The sequence below is a fragment of the Cucurbita pepo genome, chromosome 6 (genome assembly GCF_057944985.1).
Source record: "Cucurbita pepo subsp. pepo isolate OVF chromosome 6, ASM5794498v1, whole genome shotgun sequence".
NCBI classification, from domain to species: domain Eukaryota; kingdom Viridiplantae; phylum Streptophyta; class Magnoliopsida; order Cucurbitales; family Cucurbitaceae; genus Cucurbita; species Cucurbita pepo.
The window spans coordinates 15,628,141-15,643,651 of record NC_141803.1 but is presented as its reverse complement, the minus strand read 5'-3'; positions in this window follow the sequence as shown (position 1 = coordinate 15,643,651).

The following is a 15,511-nucleotide window of genomic DNA, read 5'->3' as shown; positions in this document are numbered from 1 at the left end:
GCTAATTACATAAAATTCAAGGCAGTTTAATCATGATACTTGATAATATTTAAGGCCCTAAATGATCACAAGTCATATCAAACTTCTAACCCTTTAGAATTATTAAGACACATCAATTTTGAGATAATCATTAGGGACATTTTTAGTCATTTACCACCTAAACTTGGTTCGAGCTCCAAACATGATTTAATGGCTTTGAAACTTTACATAATCCTTAGACAACACGAAATAAGGCTTTTATAAAGTTTAATAATATTTGGAGGTCATTTGGGTCATGAACCGAAAGTAAGCTACTATATGTGCATTATGGCCATTTTACACCGTTACTAGGTTTAGCTTCTTAACCTCATCCAATGACCACAAAAATACATATATAGGGTTTATATTTCATATTAAGCTTTCTCTTAAATTTTTATGAGTAATAGAGTCTATTTAGTAGGTTATTTTAACGTTACTTACTTTTCAAGTAAAATATCTAGTTTAAGTCCTTATCTTACCGGCTTAATTCTTAAATAATTATTTAAATCTTACTAAACTTAAAGTTCATATTTAAAACTTAAGGTTCATTTTTAAATCCAAGGGATTCCTAATTTATTTTTTAAGAAAATTTCAGTTTGACTATTTACCTTTTAGGTAATGTTTGGGGCCTCCGCTCTTGAGTTTTTAGTATCTGAATTTCTCCAAGTTTTCTTTGGTTGATCCATCAGAGGTCTAGTTTCACGAACCAAAAAGAATTTTATAAGAATCGATCTAGAATAATTTTAATTTTAAAACAATCAAAGGTTTTTCAATTGAACCGACCAAGTTATCATCTTCTTCCTCAAGACAAAGAAAGAAGATTCAAAACCTTTTGCTCGTCCGCATGAAATTCATCTTCCCTAACTTTCTATAGTGGTCTTTTGATCTTGATTTCTTCATGAAACTTAAAGATCACGTTGTAAAGAAAGAGTATGGACCAATTTCATACCTTTTAGTAAACGGTTGCTTGAGTTATAAATTTTCAAAGTTGGTTGGGGCTTACATAGAACCACTTCTTATTGGTTAGCTCATTCTAGACCTTTTTAACCCCAAATTTCTTGAGCAAAGTTTGAAATTTTTTTGGACGGGTGAATTTCTGTGTGGCCTTAATTTTAAGTCAAACATTTTGGTCTATAAGTCAATTAAATACAAAATGTTTCTTCTTTCGTGTAGCTCGATCCTGACTTTCTCACGTCATGATTCTCAAATGAAAATTTTTTATCTTAACCTTCTAAAACTAATGGAATGATCAATGTAAAATGAGAGAGACCGTAAATAGAAAATTCATTTTTACCCCCACAACTTACCCGAAATGATCTCTCCAAACTCGCGAGGTTCCTAATCTCGTTGGCCTTCGAGGTCTTCACAAGAAATGTTCATTGAACTCTCAAAAATTGATTGAGATAGGATAGACATCATGAATATGTATGTAGACATAAATTTCAATTTCGAGCTTTTCCTTCAACTAGTTTATGGCGGATAAATTAAGAAAACGTGTTTGGGATACTTTCAACACTTGTTTTCTTCCTTAAAGTTGTCAGAAATCTTATTTAGATGTGTTCATGAGATAGTACTTTTAATTTTACATTTATAAATTTAAGCATGCTACTATATTAAAAACCAACATTATAGTACTTTTAATTTTGTTTTTGATATTTATTTAATGTTCATGTGATCGTTAAATTACCCAATAACGTCTTTGGAAAGGATTCTTTTAGTCAACAATTTTCTAAAAGCAATGGAGGAAATAAAAAGTGTTTGAATAATTTGCCTGCAGACTAACCTTTATGTTTCTTTGCATAGTGGATTCTCATAGCTTGAATCCAATGATTCTTTGTTCTCCCAAGAGTTGTCCTTTAGCCCTTTTTATTTCACTATAAAAGCATCATCTTCATCCCTCCCTCTATAAACCAACACTCACTTTCCCATTAATTTCTCCATTTAATCACTTTCTCTACGATGGGAGGCAACAATCGATCGAAGAAAGCTCACTCATCTTTCTCGATTTTCAACTTTTTCAAATCCAAAAGAAGTAGAAAGGAAGATCATTGCGACCATAGTAGCTGTTGGGACGAGATGCCAAGATCGAGTAAGGTGTGGCCGAGCGATGAGGACAAAACGCATCGTTGGGTTGCTGAACCTGGCATTGATAGAAAAGCTAAGGATTACATTGACAGGATCTATCGAAACCGTGTTTTTGAATCTGAGCGACAGACTGTTACTTTACATGCCAATGGAACAAAACTCAATATGTAAATAACTTGTCTATATGTTTATATGTTTTTTTTTTTAATGCATTGAATGTATTCTATTTCTTTTTGTATGATATTAGTTCATCAAAATAATATAATTTTAGGTTTTGGTTTGCCTTGGAACCAATGAATCTACAATATTTGGAAGATAATGTTACATGAATAGATCTAGATTTTTAGAGTACAATAATAGAATCATCTTTTAATAATGCAATTCTAAAACAAAATAGGAAAAAGAAAAAAAAAAAAAAAAAAGTTCTATTTAGTATAAACGGGGAAATAAATAAGTAAATAAAAAGTTTCCTAACCTAAGCATTTAATATATTTATAAATATAAAATATTGTTTCCTAACCTAAGTGGAAGTCGTCATCCGTACATGAGTAATTTATCGAGATGGTCCAACGGTTTAGGTTGATAAATAAAAATACATGCAACTATCGTTTTATGTTAAATGAGATCTATAACATCTGAACTCAACCGGAATGTAAATTCCCTTGAATTTCTCTTTATTTTTAAAACTTTCGAGATTTTATCAAAGGTCTTAAAAGACGGAATTTCAAAATTGTTTGGAGGACCTAGAAAAAATAAAGTAAAAAATTAGAAAATTAGGGTGAAAGCTAACCGAGGGGCAAACTAATTTTACATGGCTTTGGGGTTTGGTGTTTCCTAGACCAGGGGGAAAAAAAAGGAAAAGGAAAGAGGAGAAACTCAATTCGTTCTCCACATCGTTCAAGCCCGAATTTTACAAAGAGTCCTCCAAAAACATTCCTCGGAGTTAGGACCCTTTTCTTCTCATTCACTTTCTAACGACGCAAGGTCGACATTTCGGTTCATTTGGACCCTTTTTTTTTTAGTTCACTTCATTTTATCATCCCATTTGAACAATTGAAAACCAGTCAGAGAATATACTTTATGACGGCTCAAGGTCGTCATTTTGGCTAATTCAGCTTAGGTTTGATACGCTCGAAACCTTTTTTTCTAGTTCAACTTTTTAGGAGTGTTTAAGGTTAGTATGAATATGGTTTAGTTAATTTAAAATTTAGAATAAGTTTAAATTATTTATGCATAATTAGGCTTAACAGTTTAAATGAGTAGAAGTAAGTTTAAATTCTTATATGCAAAATTAGATGAGTCAATTCAAATAGTAGAATTCTAATTTATGATTGTTGGACTTCGTAGGAAGAATTAAATTTCAGAGAGTGACGTTAAAATAGCATCAAGGAGTTGTAGTAATTTCGGTCTAGGTAAATCAAGTAAGTGGTCTTACTATCGGCATGACTTGAATGATGTTTGTATGATGACACGTGCCTCGTGATTCTGCACTTTTCATATGCTTGATATATGTGAAATGTTTGTGAAATGATATGACTAGGATATATTTATGAAATAATATGACTACAATATGTTTATGAAATAATATGATTATAATATAATATGACTACGATATGTTTATAACTGTGATATGACTACGATATGTTTATAATTGTAATATAATATGACTATGATATGATAATGTTATGACACATGTTATGATGTGATGTGCAGATAATATGTTATGGTATAACTAATACATGTTTTATGATATAATATGATAGGTTAGGAGACACGTATGTTTTATGACATGACACACATATGACATGATATGATGTATCATATAAACGACATACAATAAGATGTTTTGACATGATGTACAACCCTTAGATATGCATTGAAAGCTATAATAAAATGATATGATATGAAGGAAAAACTGAGAGGGGTTGCTTTACAAGTTTAATGAACGAAAATGTTGGGATCTCATGTATTATTGTGTCTTACATGCATCGGAGAATCTCTCATTTTTACGATGGTACGAACACATACATTATAGAGCAAGAAACAATCATTATGTTTATAATAATGTTGCGATGGTCACTGTTTCTACTGGGTGTCTGACAATAGCACCAGAAAATGCTAGCCCGACCAGGAAACGGTCCAGGAGGTGTGCGAACCGACTGGTGGGTCCTTACTCACATGTGTAGGCCATGAATAAAATAGTAAATACACATCTAATTATTCTCTTAGGATAGTCGCCTAGGGGTCCCATTTATGATTTTATGTGTTTACATCTAACATCAATAGTGGGATCACTTACTGAGTATTTCTTAAAATACTCAAGTCACGTGCTACTTCTATTTCACGTAAAGGTAAGGCATCTCTGTATAGTTGAGGATGACATCGCAAGTCGAGACTATGACAAATGAATAGGATAGTTGCATCTCTGTATAGTTGAGGATGACATCGCAAGTCGAGACTATGACAAATGAATAGGATAGTTGTATTTGTTTTGTTACACTTTAGGTTAGAATAGGATGTTTTAGTTGCATCTCTGTATAGTTGAGGATGACATCGCAAGTCGAGACTATGACAAATGAATAGGATAGTTGTATTTGTTTTGTTACACTTTAGGTTAGAATAGGATGTTTTATTTATTTTATTTAGTATTTCGTTGGTTGTTTTAAAGATGTTTTCAAATACGTAAATTCATGACAGTGTCTTTGATGAAGTTTCTGTTAGGACTCTCCACAATGGTATGATATTGTCCACTTTGAGTATAAGCTCTCATGGCTTTGCTTTGGGTTTCCCCAAAAGGCCTCATACCAATGGAGTTAGTATTCCTCACTTATAAACCCATGATCATTCCCTAAATTAGTCGATGTGGGACTTCCATCATCCAACACCTCCCCTCGAACAAAGTGCGCCTCCCCTTAATCGAGGCTCGACTCCTTTGGAGTCTTAGTCATTTTTTACTGCCTTCGAGGAGGGGCTTGGCTCCTTTTCTTTAGGAGTTCTTTGTTCGATATTTGAGGATTTGAGGATTTATCAATCTATTGGCACGACTAAGTTTAGGGCATGGCTCTGATACCATGTTAGACGAACACGACTCTCCACAATGGTATGATATTGTCCACTTTGAGTATAAGCTCTCATGGCTTTGCTTTGGGTTTCCCCAAAAGGCCTCATACCAATGGAGTTAGTATTCCTCACTTATAAACCCATGATCATTCCCTAAATTAGTCGATGTGGGACTTCCATCATCAAACAGTTTCAAATGATCATTTCTACATAAAATGATTATAATAAGTATGAAGTGACGACTTTATATTATTAGAAATCTAGAGTGGTTACAAATTGATTCTAAGAACTTAGATCAATCCATTTGTTTAAGAAACAATCCTACGACAAAAATTAGAATTTCGAGAAGTCTCGAGTTTTGGTAAGAACGTATAAACTTCGAAGTTTAATCATATTATATTTTGTTTATGATTGTCCAAAAAATATAAGGAAAAGACCTGAGCATAGATGGATGAAAACCTACCACTTTCATGAAGGAAATAATTCGATTTAAGATTTGTTGAAGAAAGTATGAAATTGCAAAGAAATTAGTTTGAATTAAAATTTCAATTAGATGAAAAAAGAATGCACGAAAGAGAAGACCCGCAGACACGCATCGATCAGTGGTGGCGGCGGAGGCGCATCTCAACCCACAACGAACACGTGTCACACGAGTAGTAGAGAGATGTGTATAGCCTCATGGGGCGACACATGGCGCTTATCCTCACTCAACTGAAGACCTGCACCCGACCCGAACCCGTGTCTGTATCTCTGTAGATGACTCGAGACTGCGACCAGCGGATACAAACCGACCCGACCGAGTTTTCTGCGACCCACGACTGCCTTTTCATTCCGTGATATACGCACACGATAAGCAAGTGTAGGTCTCTATGGTGCGTATGTTGCACGTGAGTCCATATTTACTTGTCGTTCAACCTCCATTGTCAGTTTTTCGTCCCAATCAAATTTGTCTTAATTAAGATCCTTCGAAGAATTTTAGAAATTTTATAGACTTTTCTTGCGAGCAACTGAACTCAAGAAGGCACGCAAGAAATCAAGTAAGGAGGCACTCAGATTCTAGGCAAGTAATACTTATAGCGATTGCTTGAATATGCATGCATGTTAGTAAAACGAAATTGTAGGTTGATAGATTCATGACAACAAAAGCTTAGAATGATCGGATAAGTATAAGAACGATCACACTTGTTGTAGGCATAACTTAAATATTCATTATATGTTGTAATGGACTATTAACTACTGCTTTATACATGATAGTACATAAGATGAAAATTTGTGTATCTGCACTATGAGTGCTTGTTCAATATTATTGCCTCGTTGAGCATGTGTGACTACACTCCAGGTGATTGAATATGTTATATTTATGTAGCGTGTAGGTAAAGATATAGAATAAGACTAGGGTGTTCATGTCATTTCGGCTAGAATATGATCTAGAATAGAACGCCTCGAGTAGTTCAAGTGCATTAGAATCATGAGAGACGATTAGGGGTTCCAACCCCTAGTGCTTCCGATCTAACAAAACTCAATGAGTAAGAACCGAAAAACCTAGAGATGTGAATCCATGTTAAGACCGCCAAACTATTCTAAAGACCCAGAAGACCACCACAACTTAAGAAGACAACGGTAGCCTTCTATAGAGATGCGTGGCCTAATAGTTCAAATGGATTACCCTTCCACACTAAATTTGTCTAATGAGATTAGTGGAATTACCCAACAATATGTAAAGGAAGGGAGAAAAAGTTGGGGGAATTATTCGAAGTCTTTGGAAAGGATTCTTTTAGTCAATAAATTTCAAAAACCAATGGAGGAAATAAAAAGTGTTTGAATAATTGGTCTACACACTAACCTTTATGTTTCTTTGCATAGTGATTTCTCATAGCTTGAATCGATAGATTCTTTGTTCTCCCATGAGTTGTTCTTTAACTAGCTATGCCTTTTTATTCCACTACAAAAGCATCATCTTCATCCCTCCCTCTCTAAACCAACACTCACTTGCCAATTCATTTTTCCATCTGATCCTTTTTTCTAACCATGAAAGGCAACTATCGATTGAAGAAAGCTCACTCATATTTCTCCATTTTTAAACCTTTTTAAATCGGAAGAGGTAAAAAGGAAAATCATTGCGACCACAGTGGTTTTGCGACGAGATGTCAAGATCGAATAAGGTGTAGCCGAGCGATGAAGACAAAACACATCGTTGGGTTGCTGAACCTGGTCTTGATAGAAAAGCTAAAAATTACATTGATAGGATCTATCGAAACCGTGTTTTTGAATCTGAGTGACAAACTGTTACTTTACCTGTCAATAGAACAAAACTCGATCCGTAAATAATTTATCCATATATATATATATATATATATATATATTTATGCATTGAATATATTCCGTTCATTTTCATATGATATTTGAGTTCAATATTTACTTTCTCAACTAGTTAGGTTTTGATATTATTGCATGAATGTAAAGGGGTATCCAATCCACCTACCTTCTTCTCAGGTACCAATTGTAACGACCTTACTTTTCCTTTTAAAAATAAAACCGTTACTGTATACATATCTTAATTGAAAACATTACCATACTACGGTATCAATGAAAAACATAACTAAAATGTAGAAAAATAATTATCTAGAACTTCGTTTTTTGGCCTCCTCAGTAAAAGTCGTCATCCATACATGAGAAATTTGTTTTTTTCCTAGAAAATTGTTAATCGTAGGACGAGTATTTAAAAATATTCAATAAGTGTAACCACGCTAAGGTTGATAAGCATACCTACCTTGAAGAAATATGGAGAAAGTTCTAGCGGGTCTTTAATCTACTTGTTCCAACTCTTTCGAAGTTGCATCTTCACCATAAAGTCTTTCTCCCTATGAGTCCAATACAAGGTCAAGATTTGTGAGAGACTCACCAAAGAAAATTCTCAAAGAGATTGAACAACGGGAGTCTTTTCCACAAGAGAGTGTAGAATAATTTGTCTCAACCCACTGGACCTATTTGCACGGACAGTAAGATATAATATCTTATTTAAATCATATATAAATGCCATAAAATATCCCAAGTTTTGTTTATTGTTATAATCACTGCAAATAAGTCGATCATTCACGAGTTGTTCTTAACTATAGCTAGATCAAATGTTGGTTTTATCCCTATAATTATATCTTACACCTTAGGTATCATTGATTCCCTAATGAATAATTTATTTATGATTCACTCATAAATAAAGTTCCTCTCGAGCTGATGAGAGGGTGGAGACCCATTATTCATGTCGCGACCTGATGTTTTAAGTTTTGAATATGGGTCATAGAAAAAAAACAAGACAAAAGTAAATAAAATAAATAAAAATAAACCATGGTAAATTTTGAGAAATTTGTAGCTAACAACCACAATTAAGACCAAATGAAATTCAATTACAAGATAATGTTCTATGAATTTATTACAAACAAGGAAGGAGATTTTGACACAATTTCAAACAAAAATATGAAAGAACAAAAATACACATACTAGACTGACACCTCGAGACGACTTTCTCTGTGACTGAATAGCTCCCTGACTTCAGCTGCATAGCTTTCGAATGCTCACAACTAAGAGTTCATAACTCACTTACGATTAAGATTGAGTTACACGTAATACTCTTGTGAAATATTAATCTCCTCAATTAACCGATTTAGAAATAAAGATCATACCCACGTAGTGTTATCAGAATAAGACACATGACCCTATTTATAACTAAAACCTTATTAACTCAACATGAATCTCTTGTACTTTTACCACATACTATTCACGATTTTTAACAATCCGCTTTTCGAGGGACTTGAGCCACAGACCGTTGCTCAATGACGTAGAAATAAGAAAAAGGAGTGAAATTTAAAAAATTTAAACACATGCATACACTTTGAAATTTGATTAAAATAGTAATGAAAATTTTACTTGTATAAAGAAATAAGAAGAGATCACTAAAATACACCGCTACGAGATCAAACTATTTAAAATACATGAAATAAAGAATTTAAAGGTAAGTGCAAAGGAACTCCAGACTAAAATGTGATGAGACTTTGTATAGCCAAAAGTCCACGTGTGCCTTTGCCTCGACCGCTATGTCGAACCCACCTAAAAATAAAGTTGAAGTAGCAGGAATGAGTATATAAAATATACTCAGTAAGCAGCTTACTGGTAATTCATATTTCGTTATTAAGTCTTATTGATCTTGTTCATACATTCATATCTTATTCTCTTTTAGAGATTTATTCTCCATATAGACTCTTCCAAGGCTACACACTAGATTTTCTCATTCTATTTTCTCTTGGTTCTTGGTCCTATCTAGACCTCCAACCCTCGGAATATCTTTAAGTTTTCTAGGTCTCCAGGTTAGTCATTTCTGTTAGTCTCTTATCATCATCATCATATCTCAAAGTCTTCGAAGCGCTGCCTCAGTGCTCAAGGTTCATGCATTCTAAATCGACCAACTCTCTAGTGTACTATTGTGGACCCCGCCACTTGTGACAGGTTCACTTAAAAGAAACTATCTGGCAAACTTCCTATAAGTCCCTCTACAAAGTACTATCTACAATAAAATAGATCAATTTTATAGTTATTCGGACCAATGACAATCGAGTCAGGTTTACAATTAGGGGTTAGTTGGCGAACCCCTAATCATCCATGTATAATCGCTAACTTACATGCATGAACAATAAATCTCGATCAACTCTAATGTACCAATATGAACCTATGTCACTAGTGACAGGTTCACCGATAGAAAACTAACTATACCAGACTGGGTCGGACCACCCAAATTGGGCTACCCCTGGGTCAGACCGCCCTTGTTGGCTCGGGCCCGTGGGTTGGGCCCCCTTCTTCTCCCCCAATTTTTTTTTTTTTCCTCTCTTTCTCTTTCCAATCTTTTTCTTTTTTTTTCCTTTTCTCTTTCCTCCATTTCTCGAGAAGTTTCCTTTCCTTTTCTTCTTCCTTTCTCTTTTCTTTCTTATTGTTATTTTTCTTTTCTTTTTAGAATACCCTTGTTCTTCTTCTTCTTCTTCTCTCTCACCTTGCGCGACCGCCTCTTTCCCTCACCTTCTTCTTACTCCACGTTCGACTTTTTCACAAATCTTATAGATCTCGTCAAATGGAGCCTATAGGGACAAGAATCGTGATATTTGGTTGAGTTTCGAGTGAGATATGAGTTGAGAAGGTTTTAGAAAAAACCTACAAAACGTTATCATGATCGACGCTCTCGATTTCTTACTCTACGGGGGACGCGGGTTAAACTCCAACTTCTCTGGCAACTTAATCCCAAAATCTCACGCGTTTTCCTCCTCTGCTCCTATGTCTCTTAAATTGGCTCCTCAACCTCCTCAACTTAGATTTTGGCCTCGAAAAATGTTGTGCGGAGCTGTATTTCGCCGTCGCTGTCTTGTACCAGTGGTGTCAGATCGTACGGTGACCATATGCATTTTGTGTGTTTTTTATATTTAATACTCGACATTACAAGATTGCACTACTAACCTTGAACTTTAAAACAAGGGATAAAATTGTAAATAAAATAATTTAAATTATTATTAAACATTAAATAATTAATTACGAGACTTTATGATATAAATCTCAACAATTATTTTTCCTCTCTATGGTCACAATACTACATGATTTTTTTATGCATACTAGTGTTTAGTAGCTACTAACCGTTTTTCATAAGACTACATCTCCACAATCACATTACAAACTTTGTTAATTCTAAACATATTATGAATATTCAATACTATCGTTGATATTTCATGAATAGTAAATCATAAAATAACATAGCACCATCGTTTATAATCTTTCATATGTCATAATTGATGGTGACGAAGCATTTGCTGCTGGCCATGAAAACATTCTACGTCTACATGTAACCTAGTCTACAGAATCATAAGTCTAGAGCTTTGATACAACGGTAACGACCCAACTTTTTATTTTAAAAAAAAGTCATTACTATATACATATGGTGACTAATATTATAGAAAATAATTCAAAACAATTTGCTCTAAACCTTGCTATGAACTTAAAAATTGAAAACAAAATGTGATCAAAGTCTATAAACATCTCTGTTTAATAGTCAAGAGAGGATGCTTGAACATCTTTGAATTTTCTTGTGTTTGGAGAAAGATTTTGAGTTCCGGAACATTGGACTCTATTACTTGATCGGAATCGCAACACTTTCTGAAGATTGCACTAGAAATTAGATGTGAAGTGTGAGTTCTGATTTGACTTTATTGACACACTCAACGCAAATGACAATATCATATATAGTTGTGCTTAATAGTCTTTAGTTTATGTATCCTTTTTTTTTGGCAAAGAGTATTCGAACTTTGTTAAATCTATCAAGGATCGTCCATATTGCTGTCTATCTTTCCCGACTTCTTGGTAGACCCACGATGAAGTCCCATCATTATATTTTTTCTATTTCAAAAATATGAAATTCTCAAAGGTTACAATAATCCTACCGACCTCGATTCATCATAATCCATCAATGCAATTTCCAAAATATGAAATGCTCAAAGGTTACAATAATCCTACCAACCTCGATTCATCATAATCCATGAAGCATTTGTCACATGGCTCTCACTTATTGACACCTCAATGGTAAAACACCATCATTACACTCTTTCAAACTTTCATACTTCTCGATACCAATTGCACCACCTGACAAAATTCTTACCATGTTAGCCCTAATCCATATGAATCATAAATATTTATTTACATGCATAAATCTTTCATGAGCAACCATCTTGTCACGGTTATTCATAAAATCTTGATTTCTTATAAATGTTCTTTAAGAACGGTAGTTTCATTCTTTTCTTTTCTTCTTGGTTCATCCCTCAAAGATGTTTTAATCCACTGTAATCTTGTATACTTACATGTAATGTTATAAATGAGTCTCATGTAAAGTTCCATAACATTTAGAGTTTTTTAGTGTCTTGGAAACATTTTAGAATTTTGCTAGAGGTATCTTGGTAATTTATCACCTTAAATATTAGTTTTAAATTCTCAACCTACCCCAATGGCCTCGAAACTATGCAGAATTCTTATAAATCATGATGAGTTTCGATATTTATTATTATTATTATTTGATTATGATAAATGTACTTAAAAACAAAGAAGTTGGAAATTAGCTTACCCTAACGGCCTTAAGTTATTGAATTGAAATAATGTTTTTCAAGGTTAATTGTTAATGTTCTAATTTTTTAGAAACTAAATTATGGATTCAATTAACTATAATATAATCCACACAATTCAAAGGTTTGATTGTCATAAATTCAAGGGTGGATTTATGATTATCATAGTATTTTTAAGTTTAATAAAAAAAATTAAATAAAAATAGTTATTAAATAGGACTCAAATTTATTTTGCATGTTAAAAGTTTTAATGTTGAATTTAAAATTTAAAAAATATTGTTATTGATTTCAATTAAAATATCTAATGAAATCAACAAAATGAAAATTTTTTAAAATATCAGGTTTCAAAAATTCGAATAAAATTTTCAAAAGATCAGTGAACAATGCCTCTAGACTCGAATAGTTTGAAAAATTAAACATGTTATACTTAAAAAGATTACAATCATACTCTTCTAGTAAGAACAATTTCCTTGCTTGCTGCAATGAGTTTTATTTGTGATCGCGAGTCAATAACAAAAACAATTCATAGTTAGCAACTGTAAAAGTCCAAACACATCGCTGGTAGATATTGTCCTCTTTGAACTTTTTTTTTAGGTTTCCTTTCAAGGTTTTTAAAACACGTATGCTAGGAATAGATTTTCACACTCGTTCCCTTCTCCAATCGATGTGGGACTCCTCAATCCACCTCTCTTCGAGGCCTAACGTTCTTACTGGCACATCGCATCGCGTTCACCCCCTTCGGAGCTCAGCCTCCTCGCTAGCACATTGCCTAATGTGTAGCTCTGATACCATTTTTAACAGCCCAATCCCACTACTAGAAATATTATCCTCTTTGGATTTTTCCTTTCGGGATTACCCTCAAGGTTTTTAAAATGCATCTACTATGGATAGGTTTTCGCACCTTTATAAAAAATATTTTGTTCTCCTCCTCAACCGATGTAGATCTTAAATAACCTACCATTAGAATGAGAGAAAAAAGGTTAAGTTATAATATATTACCACTATATTCATTCCAACTTCAAATCAATTGAGATGAACGAGCTGTAATCAATTTCGCCTACATTCACTCTTGAAGGTTCGTATAATGCCCGCAAGGACACCGAATCAAGATTGGGGTTCTCATGGCCTAGAAAAGTGATATCAACATGCAAGAATGATCCCCAAAGAAGCAAGATTATGAAAGAACAAATTAAGAAAGAAAAATGAAAAAGAACAAGAATGTTGAGAATGGTTGGGAGGGAGTCACAGGATGCTTAATTTAAGGAATGATCTTTGATTTATAAGTAAAGGAATACATCTCCATTGTTATGAGGCCTTTTGAAGAAGCTCAAATCAAAGCAATAAGAGCTTATGCTCAAAGTGGACAATATCATATCATTGTAGAGAATCGTTATTCTTAACATAGAATATATATACTAACTAGAACGGTGAAGTTGAAGGGTGACATGTTCTTGGTGTTGGGTAAAAAAGACGGTGAGGCCAGAGGAGGTAGGACGTTGCTATGAGAGTACGTACTCGAGGAGGGAAATGTCCGCATGATAAAATTTGTCACAGCCATGTTGGGTGAAGAATTTTAGGCTCTAATGTTTTTGTAATTTTCAACTTAGATCAAAATGTTTTAACATTTTTTATTAATTCAATGTTAATGCTTAAGCGTATGTAATTGTTAAAATTAATGGACTTCAGGTTGGGTTTTATGTCCTAAAACTCATAGTTTGTAAACAAAAACATATTCTATTTTCAATAAAGTTAAAGTTATTATTGTTGTTTATTCAGTAAAGATTGTTATTGAATAAAGTGATTTTACGATCATTAATTTAAATCCAATAAACTAAGAACACTTTGGCTATAGTATGATTACTTGAACTATATGTAGAGACATAGGAGTGGATCAAGTTTAAGTATATAGTCAAAATGATCTATAGTATAAGGATAAAGCTGAGTACTTTATTCTGGGGACACTATGGATGCGGCCCACTTTTGTATATGATATAAACAATGTGATCACTAAATTGTACATGTGGAGACATGTGAGTGGGGGCATCCTATGCAATGAGTATTGCATAAGATCTGACCATGAAGAAAACCACTCTCACTTTATAATGTCGTTTACTGTTGAGACTGATTTTCTTTTCATTGGATAACCTAGGTAACTCGGTTTTAATCTTGAGCTAACCATGAACTCCTGTTTATTCGGAATTATCCTTAGATTTGCATGGGTGAGAGTGGCTCTAGTTCGCCGACTCAATATGCCTCCCATTTCAGGGGTAAGACTAGGTGAATGGCTGGGGACGTGGGATTTAAGATGGAATTCACTCCTACCCACTTTTAGGGATAGAAGAAAGGTAGTTCCCTTAAGCACTTACTCCAGGTCTTGAACAAGGGGCCCCACCCTCTCATTGGCCTGAGAGGGATTCGGTTTACTGGTTGAACCACAAACCAATTGTTCATTAGAGGATCAGTGAGACATAAGATCAAAGATATGGAATTACCTTCTTCAACATACTCATCATCATATGCTGCGATTTCTTCCACAAGATGTGAATCATGATCCTCACATTCATCATCTGAATCAAGTATATCATTCCTTATCACCATAACTTTTTCATTAAGACACTCTTTGCTCATGTGTCCAAATCCTTTGCACTTCCAACATTGAATAGGACTAGACTTCTCTTTTACCGTCTTTGAAGCTTCATTCATTTTACCATTGGAACTCTCAGCCTCCACTAAAGCAGTCACAAACTTTTCTTTTGGTGACATCGAATAATTTCTATTCACAAAACTATCCTTGTTCCAAGTTTTAGAATTTGAAAAGATGCTAGTTCGTGATGTGTACCTTTTTTAATGCTCTTTTTCTTCCTTCAATTGGTCTTCAATTTTGAGAGCATAATGATACATGTCTTCCAGATATGGTGGTGGATTTCTGTCAACAAGATGAGCAATTTCTCGATTCAAACCTCCAAGGAATCTAGACATGGCATCTTCTTCTTCTTCTCTAACATTTACTCTTTCCATCATAGTTTCCATCTCTTGATAATATTCCGCCACACTTTTTGTTCCTTGCCTCAAACCTTGCAATTTAGTTTTCAAATTTCTTTCATAATGTTTTGGAACATACTTTTTTCTCATGGCTTCTTTAAGTTCTTCCCATGTCTCTATTGAATCCTCCTCTTTTCTTCTTCTCTCAGATTTGAGATGTTGGTACC